Genomic DNA, 10,807 nt, shown 5'->3' with positions numbered 1-10,807 from the left:
GAATTCAATAAAAACCTGGTATTAAAATGACAACCATGAAACCATTGTCAATTGTCGGTAGAACCCGTCTTGTTCACGAACATCCTTTAAGGAAGGAAATCTGCCATCCTTACCCGGTCTGGCCTACATGTGACTCCAGAGCCACAACAATGTGGTTGACTTTCAAATGCCTTCTCTGGGCAACTAGAGATGGGCAATAAATATCCTGTATCAAGATATTGAAGCCTTCCTAATTCAACAGTTTGTCTGGACAATGGAAATTACTGTTTTTTTTTGTTTAAAGTTATGCAGAGAATCTGTGAAGGAAACTAATGATGGTCTCTGTATAATCTGTAGGAGAGGCTATTTTGAAACATAGTGGTTAAAAATTTATCTGTTCCTCTTCTGACAGGTAGCATGCAGACTTCCTGCTACCTCTTTGTTGCAGCTTTAACTATCAGCCCAGAGTAACCCATGTTGCTAGCTGGCTATAGGCTCAACAGGCAGTTCAATGGAATGTGAAATGAGTACTTGTTGAAGGTAGCTTCCAACTCTTTAAGACAGTCCTTACTAAATCACTGAAGCTTGCTGCACTGTGTGCAGTTTTGGTCACCGCTTTTGCGAAAGGATATATTGGCCTTGGGAGTGCAGAGAAGGTTCACTAGGCTGATACCGGAGATGAGGGGGTTGGCCTATGAGGAGAGATTGAATATACTGGGTCTGTACTCGTTGGAGTTTAGAAAGCTGAGGGGGGAATCTTATAAAGACTTACAAGATAACGAAGGGGCTAGATAGGGTAGAGGTAGAGAGATTCTTCCTGCTTAGAAAGGATAGCAGGACTAGAGGGCACAACCTCAAAATAAGGCGGAGGGGGGTGCAGTTTAGATCGAAGTTGAGGAGGAACTTCTTCACTCAAAGGGTGGTGAATCTCTGGAATCCTCTGCCCATTGAAGTGGTGGAGCTGCCTCGCTGAATATATTTAAGTCACGGGTAGATAGGTTTCTGATAGACAAGGGAATTAAGGGTTATGGGGAGGGAGCGGGAAAGTGGAACTGATCCACTTCAGATCAGCCATGATCTTATTGAATGGCGGGGCAGGCTCGAAGGGCGAGATGGCCTACTCCTGCTCCTATTTCTTATGTTCTTATGTTCTTTTATTGCAATGGAAACGGAGTAGCAGGGAGAGAGAGGGCTCATAGTTTTACTGCTGTGATGCAAGAGACCTTAATAATGGAGCGACAGAATGAGAGGGAGCAAGGCCAGGATCAGACGCAGAGTGCCGAGATTGAAGGACCTTGTCAGAAGTCTCACAACACCAGGTTAAAGTCCAATAGGTTTATTTGGTAGCAAAAGTCACTAGCTTTCGGAGCACTCGCTGCTCCTTCGTCAGGTGAGTGGGAGTTCTGATCACAAACAGGGCATATAAAGACACAAACTCAATTTACAAAATAATAGTTAGAATGCGAGTCTTTACAGGTAATCAAGTTTCAAAGGTGCAGACAATGTGAGTGGAGTGAGGGTTAAGCACAGGTAAAAGATGTGTATTGTCTCCATACCGAACAGCTAGTGAGATTTTGCAAGCCCAGACAAGTTGTGGGGGTTACAGGTAGTGTGACATGAATTCAAGATCCCAGCTGAGGTGTCCTCACATGTGCAGAACTTGGCTATCAGTCTCTGCTCAGCGACTCTGCGTTGTTGTGTGTTGTGAAGGCCGCTTTGGAGAACGCTTACCTGTAGATCAGAGGCCGAATGCCTGTGACTGCTGGAGTGTTCCCCAACAGGATGAGAACACTCTTACCTGGTGATTGTCGAGCAGTGTTCATTCACGTTGGCATGGTCTCCCAAATGTACCATGCCCCGGGACATCCTTTCCTGCAGCGTATCAAGTAGACAACATCTGTGTGAGGTTGTGTGGTTGTTTGAAGGCAAGAAGTGGGGGTGTGGGGATGGCCTTGGCAAAACGTTCGTCTTCATCAATGACACGTTGAAGACTCCAGAGAAGATGTCGTAGCTTCTCCGCTCCGGGGAAGTACTGGATGATGAAGGGCACTCTGTCCACCGTGTCCTGTGTTTGTCTTCTGAAGAGGTTGATGCGGTTGCTCGCTGTGGCGTGTCAGAACTGTCGATCGGTGAGTCAAGCGCCATATCCTGTTCTTATGAGGGTATCTTTCAGTGTCTGGAGGTGTCTGTTGCGATCCTCCTGATCGGAGCAGATTCTGTGTACACAGAAGGCTTATCCATAGGGGATGGCTTCTTTAATGTGTTTAGGCTGAAAGCTTTGTTGTCCAGTACTTCCCCGGAGCAGAGAAGCTATGACATCTCCAGAGCCTTCAACGTGTCATTGTTGAAGACGAACATCTCGCCAAGGCCATCCCCACACCCCCACTTCTTGCCTTCAAACAACCGCACAACCTCAATCAGACCATTGTCGGCAGCAAACTACACAGCCTTCAGGAGAACAGTGACCACGACACCGTACAACTCTGCCACAGCAACCTCTGCAAGACATGCCGGATCATCGACACAGATGCCATCATCTCACGTGAGAACACCATCCACCAGGTACACGGTACATACTCCTGCAACTTGGCCAGTGCTGTCTACCTGATATGCTGGAGGAAAGGATGTCCTGAGGCATGGTACACTGGGGAAACCATGCAGATGCTACGACAACGGATGAGTGAACACCACTCAACAATCACCAGGCAAGAGCATTCTCTTCCTGTTGGGGAACGCTTCAGCTGTCACAGGCATTCGACCTCTGATCTTTGGGTAAGCGTTCTCCAAGGCAGCCTTCACAACACACGACAACGCAGAGTCACTGAGCAAAGACTGATAGCCAAGTTCTGCACACATGAGGCCGGCCTCAACCTGGATCTTGGGTTCATATCACACTATCTGTAACCCCCACGACTTGCCTGGGCTTGCAAAATCTCACTAACTGTCCAGTCTGGAGACAATACACATCTCTTTAACCTGTGCTTAACTCTCTCTCCACTCACATTGTCTGCATCTTTAAGACTTGATTACCTTAAAGACTTGCATTCTAACCATTATTTTGTAAACTGAAGTTTGTGTTTTTATTTGCCCTGTTTGTGAACAGAACTCCCATTTACCTGATGAAGGAGCAGCGTTCCGAAAGCTAGTGGCTTTTGCTACCAAATAAACCTGTTGGACTTTAACCTGGTGTTGTGAGACTTCTTACCGTGTTTACCCCAGTCCAACACCGGCATCTCCACATCATTGAAGGACCTCCCAGGGGAGGCCACTGCGAAGCTGCCAGGTGTTGCTGGGCAGCTTTCTAAGGGCACAGGAGAACTGTGTTTTTTTTTATTTATTCATGGAACATGGGCATTGCCCTGTTTCTGATCAGAACTCTCCACTCACCTGATGAAGGAACAGCGTTCCGAAAGCTTGTGGCGTTTACTATCAAATAAACCTGTTGGACTTTAACCTGGTGTTGTGAGACTTCTTACATTTTACATGGCCAGCATTTATTGCCCATCCCTAATTGCCCAAGGGCAGTTGAGAATTAATTAGGTTGCTATGGCTCTGGAGTAGGCCAGACTGGCTAAGGACATCAGATTTCCTTCCCTGAAGAACATTAGTGAACCTGAAAGGATTCTCCAACAATCAGCAACGGTTTCACAGTCATCAGTAGATTCTCAATCCCAGATATTTTTTATTGGATTCAAATTCCATCATCTGCTGTGGTGGGATTCGAATCCGGGTCCCCAGAACATTAGCTGAGTTTATGGATTAATAGTCTCCTGATAATACCACTAGGCCATGGCATCCATTTAACCCCTGACCCACCACTGAACTGCAGTGGGCTCAGGGATAGTTGGTTGTCAATTGGCTAATTGACTTTCTGCTGTTGGTGGCCTGGATTCCCATGTCAGTCCCTTCTGCCCTCTGACTTAATCAGGGAGGATTTCCTGCTGCTAAGGCTAATGCGGAATGCCTTATCAACCCCTTTAATTACTTTACAGTTTGAAGTTTCATTTGCGATCTGTTTTTGTTTTTGGGGACCCGGGTTCGAATCCAGCCACAGCAGGCGGTAGAATTTGAATTCAATAAAAAATATCCAAAATTAAGAGACTGCTGACGACCACAAAACTGGCACGGTAGCACAGCGGTTAGCACTGCTGCTTCACAGTGCCAGGGACCCGGGCTCGATTCCAACTTGGGTCACTACCTGTGTGGAGTTTGCATGTTCTCCCCGTGTCTGTGTGGGTTTCCGCCGGGTGCTCCGGTTTCCTTCCACATTCTGAAAGACGTGCTGGTTAGGCGCATTGACCTGAACAGGCGCTGAACTGTAGCGACTAGGGGAATTTCACAGTAACTTCACTGCAGTATTAATGTAAGCCTTAATTGTGACTCAAATAAACTTTAAAACTGTGTCGGAAAAATCCATCTGGTTCATTAGTGCCCTTTAAGGAAGGAAATTTGACATCCTTACCTGGTCTGGCCTACATGTGACTCCAGAGCCACAGCAATGTGGTTGACTTTCAATTGCTCTCCAAGGGAGTACCGCTTTAAGGGATTTGTTCTTTAATTTGTTCGATGTAGTTTCTTTGGTTATTTGATTTGCACCAAAATAGGGGAAGATCGCCTCTCCCAGAGTTCAGTAAGCCTGGCCCAACAAGCATATAATCCAGCCTCATTTTTCCACCATGTCCTCAGGGTATTCAGTCAGCCAGGGAGGGATAGAAAAATTGGATAGAAAGTGTTGAAACAAGACCACAAAAAGTGTAAGCATTATAAATTTATCCACTACTATCTTTCCCCTCCCCTCTCTCATTCCCCCAAATGAGACTGCACTGGGCGAGCAAAAACAAGAAAGAAAGAAAAAATATTAAAATGGCATTTAATAAGCAGCGGGTTTTAGTTTACATTTAATACTGAAGCTACTCAGAAACACAAGGATAGGTTTGGTTGTGAACCAACCATTAAGCAATATGATGGGCATGGGGCCAATGCAAAATATTGCGAAACATTAACTATTTAGTTCATTTTTTCTGTGCACTATATTTATTTAAATGAAGCTTATTGGAATATTAACAGCATCCGATTACTATTAGTTGAGTTTTGGAATTCAACAAGGAGGAAAACGCTTAATTGACAATTTGAAAACCATTTCCCAGAGTTAAACTCTGCAAGTCATTGCCATGTATAACGGTTAAACTTTATTCGTGTGCAAAAAGCATGTTAATTCTTCAGGTGCCAAAGATCCTAGGCTTCCTGAAGCATTGTTTTCTGGTGTGACACATCAAGACCACTCAAGAATCGACCTGTTTGTATCTGTCACATACCAACCGACTCAAGAACAGCTTCTTCCCCGCTGCCGTCAGACTTTTGAATGGACCTACTTTATATTAAGTTGATCTTTCTCTACATCCTAGATGATGCGTGCAAATCTACATCCTGCACCTTCTCCTTTTCTTCTCTCCTATGTACTCTATGTATGGTATGTTTTGTCTGTATAGCGCTCAAGGAACAATATTTTTCACTGTATCCCAGTATATAAGAACATAAGAACTGGGAGCAGGAGTGGACCATCTGCCACCCCACCACCACCGCCACCCCCCCCCCCCCCCCACCCCCAGCCTTCCCCCAATTCTGCTCCGCCATTCAATAAGATCATGGCTGATCTTTTCAAAGAACTCAGCTCCACTTACCCACCTGCTCACCATAACCCTTAATTCTTTTACTGTTCAAAAATTTATCTATCCTTGCCTTAAAAACATTCAATGAAGTAGCCTCAACTGCTTCACTGGGCAGGGATTTCCACAGATTCACAATAAATCAAATCAAATCATGTGAATGTTTGATCTTTAACTGGCTGAGAGTGAGCTTTAATGTTCAATTAGGGACCAGCTATTTTAAAAAAAACTTAAATAAAGCTTCAAAATCAAAGATGGGGCTTGGGCAGAAAGGTGAACACAACCAACTAAAGTCTTTTGAACAGAACAGAAGAAATACAGCACCATTAGAGGATATTAGCATATTGATAATAAAGTTAATGAGAAAGGAGCAAATGCTTTCTCTCAGCAGAGAATTGCTTATTTGAGTATTACAGATTATTTTACAGAAATGAGTGTCCTTTCTGCCATGTATTACCATAGTGATTGTTTTGCTAAAAGCAAAACCTGAGTTGGAAACTTTCAACACAGATGGCCGGCTTTGGCATCTAAGAATTGTCTCAAGCTATGAGCATTCTACAGATTAGTACAATCAGTTATAGTGGGGTCCAAACAAACCATCATGTCAGGTTTCAGATCAATATTTAATTCCAGGTGGCAATAAGCCACAGTGCATCAATCTCTATCTTTATTAATGTTTCATGCCTTTGATTTTAGGCCTTCTTACAGCACCAGGTTCATTCTTTCTGCTCCACCTTTCTTCAACTTGTAATTTTCTAACTAACAGAAACGAGTTTAACAAGAATGCATGCTATTATCATAAGTAAATTGAATGCAGTTACTAAGCTGTTAATTGCAGTGTAGTTTGAAATCAAGGTGCGGATCTAATGATGCATCAAAACATATCAAGTCCACTTAAGGTTAAATTGACAAAACGACTGCCAAAATCTCACTTACAGAAGATCATAAAAATTAGGCCAGGAGTTGGCCACTGAGTCTGCGCTGCCATTCAATAAGATTTTGACTGATTTGACTGTGGCCTTAACTCCACTCTCCTGCCTGCTGCTGCTTGACTTCATTGTAGACAAAAATCGAACTCAGCCTCGAATACATTCAGTGACCCCACACTCCACTTCTCTCTGTGGTAGAGAATGGACTAACCATTCTCTGAGAGAAATTACTCTATCTTAAATGGGATACCGCTTCTTTTAAACTGTGCCTTCTTGCTCTAGATCCCCCACTGAGTGAAAGCCCCCATCAGCTTCCCTCAGAATCTTATGTTTCATCAAGAAAGATCAACTCACATTCTTCTAAACTCCAATGAGTATTGGCCAAAACCCACTCAAACTCTGCTCACAAGACAAGCCCTTCACCCCAAGAACTTTCCCTTAATTGATTCTAATGAAAATATAGTCTTCTTAAGATCAAAACTGTACACAGTACTCCAGGTGTGGTCTCACGAGCGCCCTGTAGAGCTAGTGAAATGCAGATGAAATGCTGGTCTTCACTTCAAAGGAGATGGAGTATTGGGGGGTGGCAAGATTGCCCCCCCTCACCCCCCCAACCTTATGCTCCATCCCCTTTGAAATAAAGACCAGCATTTCATCTGCCTTTATAACTGCCTTTGCTCCTGTAGGTGGGTGGAGATAATCTTCCAGTCCTACAAGCCAGCGGGATTTACTAGTGCCACCAAAGTCACAGTGGCTGCTCTTGCTGAGGTGATCTTTTGTTCCTCAGGGTGTTTTTTCATATACTGTAAGGAAGGTAATTTTTTAAAAATTCCACCAACAAAACTAATTCTCTTATCCCACTGTACTTCCCTAATTTTAAAGGGTGCACCCACTGGTTGAACATATTTTGTTTCAAATTCCAGATATATTTATGTGGGCTTTTTTAATGAGAAATTCAGAATTGCTGATGATACGCCTCTGGAATGAGTTCATAGACACTAGAATTGCATTCTTAATCTGTACTCAGCAATATTTGGAGAGTTTCCTAGAACAACATGTTGTGGATCCTACCAGGGATCAGGCTATTCTGGATCTGGGTAATGAGGTGAGTATAATAAATGATCTCAGAGTCAAAGATCCCCTTGGAAACACTGACCATAACTATAGTATAATTTAGCATTCAGGTTGAATGTGAAAAACCTGGGTCAGAAACAACTGCACTGTGCTTAAATAAGGGTAATTATAGAAGAATGAGGGCAGAGTGGACAGGGAAAGGAGTTTAGGAGGACGGATGCTTGATCAGCAATGGCAAACATCTCTGAAAATCATTCACAACAAAGATATATGGATAGTGGATGCATTGGTAATAATCTTCCAAGAATGCTTAAGTTCTGGAAAAGTCCCAAAGGATTGGCATACTGCCAATATAATGTCCTTCTTCAAAAAGGCAGACAAGAACAGGTAATTATAGACCAGTTAACTTAATACCCGCCATTCAGAAAATATTGGAGGATGTAATAGCAGAACATAGAAAGACATAATATAATCAAGCAGAGTCAGCATGGCTTCATGAAGGGGAAATTGTGCCTGATACATTTATTAGAATTGAGGTGGTAATGAGCAGGATAAAGGGGAACCGATAGATGTAATATACTTGGATTTCCAAAATATGTTTGATATTACACAAAAGATTACTTAATAAAATAAGAACCCATAGTGTTGGGGACAGTATATTAGTATGGATAGAGGACTGGCTAACTGATAGAAGACAAGAGAGTTGGGATAGGGGCATTTTCAGAGTGGCTACCTATAACTAGTGGAGTGCGAGAAGGATCAGTACGGGGGCACAACTATTTACAGTATATATTAATGACTTGGATGAGGGAAGTGAATGTATAATGCCAAATTTGTGGATGATACAAAAATAGGTGGGAAAGCTAATGGTAAGGATGACACAGAGTCTACAGAGGGGCATAGACAGGTCAGGTGAGTGGGCAAAAACTTGGTAGATGGAATATAGTGTAGGAAAATATGCAGTTATGCACTTTGGTAGGAAGAATAAAGGAGTTGAATCTTTTTCAAATGGAGAAAGGTGGAGAAAACTGCAGCACAGAGGAATCTGGGGGTCCTTGTGTATAAATCATAAAAAGCTAGCATGCAAATTCTATTGGTCATTGGGAAAGCAAATGCAATGTTGGCCTTTGTTTTAAAGGGGATGGAGTATAAAAATAGAGAAATCTTGCCAAAATGATACAAGGCATTGTTAAACCACGCCTGGAATACTGTGAACAGTTCTGGTCTCCTTATCTAAGGAGAAATATACTAGCATTGGCGGCAAACCAGAGAAGGAGAGTTAAGCATTATATCAGATCTCATTAAATGGCTGAGCAGATTTGATGACCTACTTCTGCTGTTATGTCTTATGATCACTTCAAATTTCTTGGGCATTTCCCATTAATTGACCCTGGATCACCAGTGTCTACACTTCCTGGGGTAGATGTAGCTGATCTGCTACTTTTGTTCCATAGTGATGAAGGAGGCGTGTACACATTCCTGTTCAAACTCAAACAAATTTGCGGAATTTTAGGACCTGTTTTGGGATTGCAGGATTTTTGTTAGTCATTAGGCAGAGTGAGATTTCCCGTTGCAGTTTCAAGCAGCCTTGGGTATTTCTCTCTCTGCACTTGCAACTCGAATTCCAACTTCTGTCGCTCAAAATTACATTCATCCCTTTCGTTTTGAGCTTGTGTTTCTTTCTCCTGAAATTCTAGCTGCTACTCTCAGGCAAATATTTCCTTCCTCTCTTTCTGGGCTTGCCTTTCCAGATGCTTTTCTCGTTCTAATTATTTAATTCATTTGTGCTTGTTGCTTTCTGTCTCTTGTTCCTGAAATTTGAGCTTCAATTTCAGCCATTCCAGTTCTGTGTTGGCTGGAATAACTCAGTCTGGTTGTGAATCAGCTTCTGCTGCCTGTGCTTATTCTGGACTGAATTCAAAATGCTCAGCTAGCATTTTCAGGAATTCCTGTCTCCTTTGTCTAACTGGGGATCTTAAATCCTACCTGCTTGCCAACAGCATTTAGTTGTTCCACGTAAGAGTATACTAACTTCTGCCAAGTAAAGTCTTCCCAATTAATAAATGCCTGCGCATCAGAAGTTGCCATTTTATAATATTGTTAGTGCTTCTTTGTAAAACAAAGTTTGCTGTGGGAATTTCTGGCATGGTTTCCAAAAAAAATGGACTCTGGTATTTCTTCTCTACTTTCAATTTCTTTGCAGTTCAAAATTTGACCTTTCACAATGGATTAAATCCCAGTTTTTTAAATTTAGCTTTGGCTCGTTTTGCAATGGCTACAATCTCGGAGAAGTGATATCAATTATCATGGGTTCGTAAAAGGCATTTCTTCAGAGTAGTCCGTGAGCTAAAAAGTTGTGTGTAGCTCCTTTTTAACCTACGCGTGGTTCAATTTAAAAGCAGATAGGTTTTAGTCGGAAGTGAGATAAAGGTTAATTTATTACAAAGCTACTGCCAAAAGCTGAGTAAAAGTGATAAAATTGTTTAGTAAAACGGTTACAGAAATTAAAATGCAGATAAAGGAGAAAAGATACTTTAAAAGGTGAGATTTCAAATCAGCCTCTGTGAGATATCAGATGGAATTTTGCAAGATTGATTCTAAGTATCCAGCTAGCGTGAAAATGGGAGAGTTCCTGGTCCATTTTTTGGATGAGTTTTCACACCCATTCTTACATGCTTAGTAATTGGAGTGGTGTAGACGGTTTCTCGTTCTAATTACTGCTGCATGCAGTGGGCAGGGATTAATGTGCCAGCTAGTCTGTGGAGGGAGCTAATGCACATGCACAAATGCAACAGCAGGGGTCTGACAGAGAACTGTCAGGCCCCTGCTGTTGCAGACGGCCTCAACAAACATCCACCTACCCCCCCTTCAGTTGGTGGGGCCACGGCTGATCACGAGTCCCACAACGCAGAAATGTAGCCCCTGCCATTCTGACAAATCATGCCACCTCCCTCCTCCCCCCGATCTGATCGCATCTGCGCAATGCGCAGGAGCCCCACTCCCTGAATGAGCTGCCCCTTCAGTCCCCACCCCTTCCATAGGCCTCCACAGTGCCCAGCTTCCAGGTTGGCACTGACCCCTTGACCTCAGTCTTCCGACGGAGCCTTCGTGGCCTCCAGTTCCACTGGCGATGTGAACACAACTGCTCCCTGTTCATGG

This window comes from Carcharhinus amblyrhynchos, chromosome 9 (assembly GCF_965287045.1).
Source record: "Carcharhinus amblyrhynchos chromosome 9, sCarAmb.v2.hapA, whole genome shotgun sequence".
In the NCBI taxonomy this organism is placed as follows: Eukaryota; Metazoa; Chordata; class Chondrichthyes; order Carcharhiniformes; family Carcharhinidae; genus Carcharhinus; species Carcharhinus amblyrhynchos.
This window is presented reverse-complemented; position numbering follows the sequence as displayed.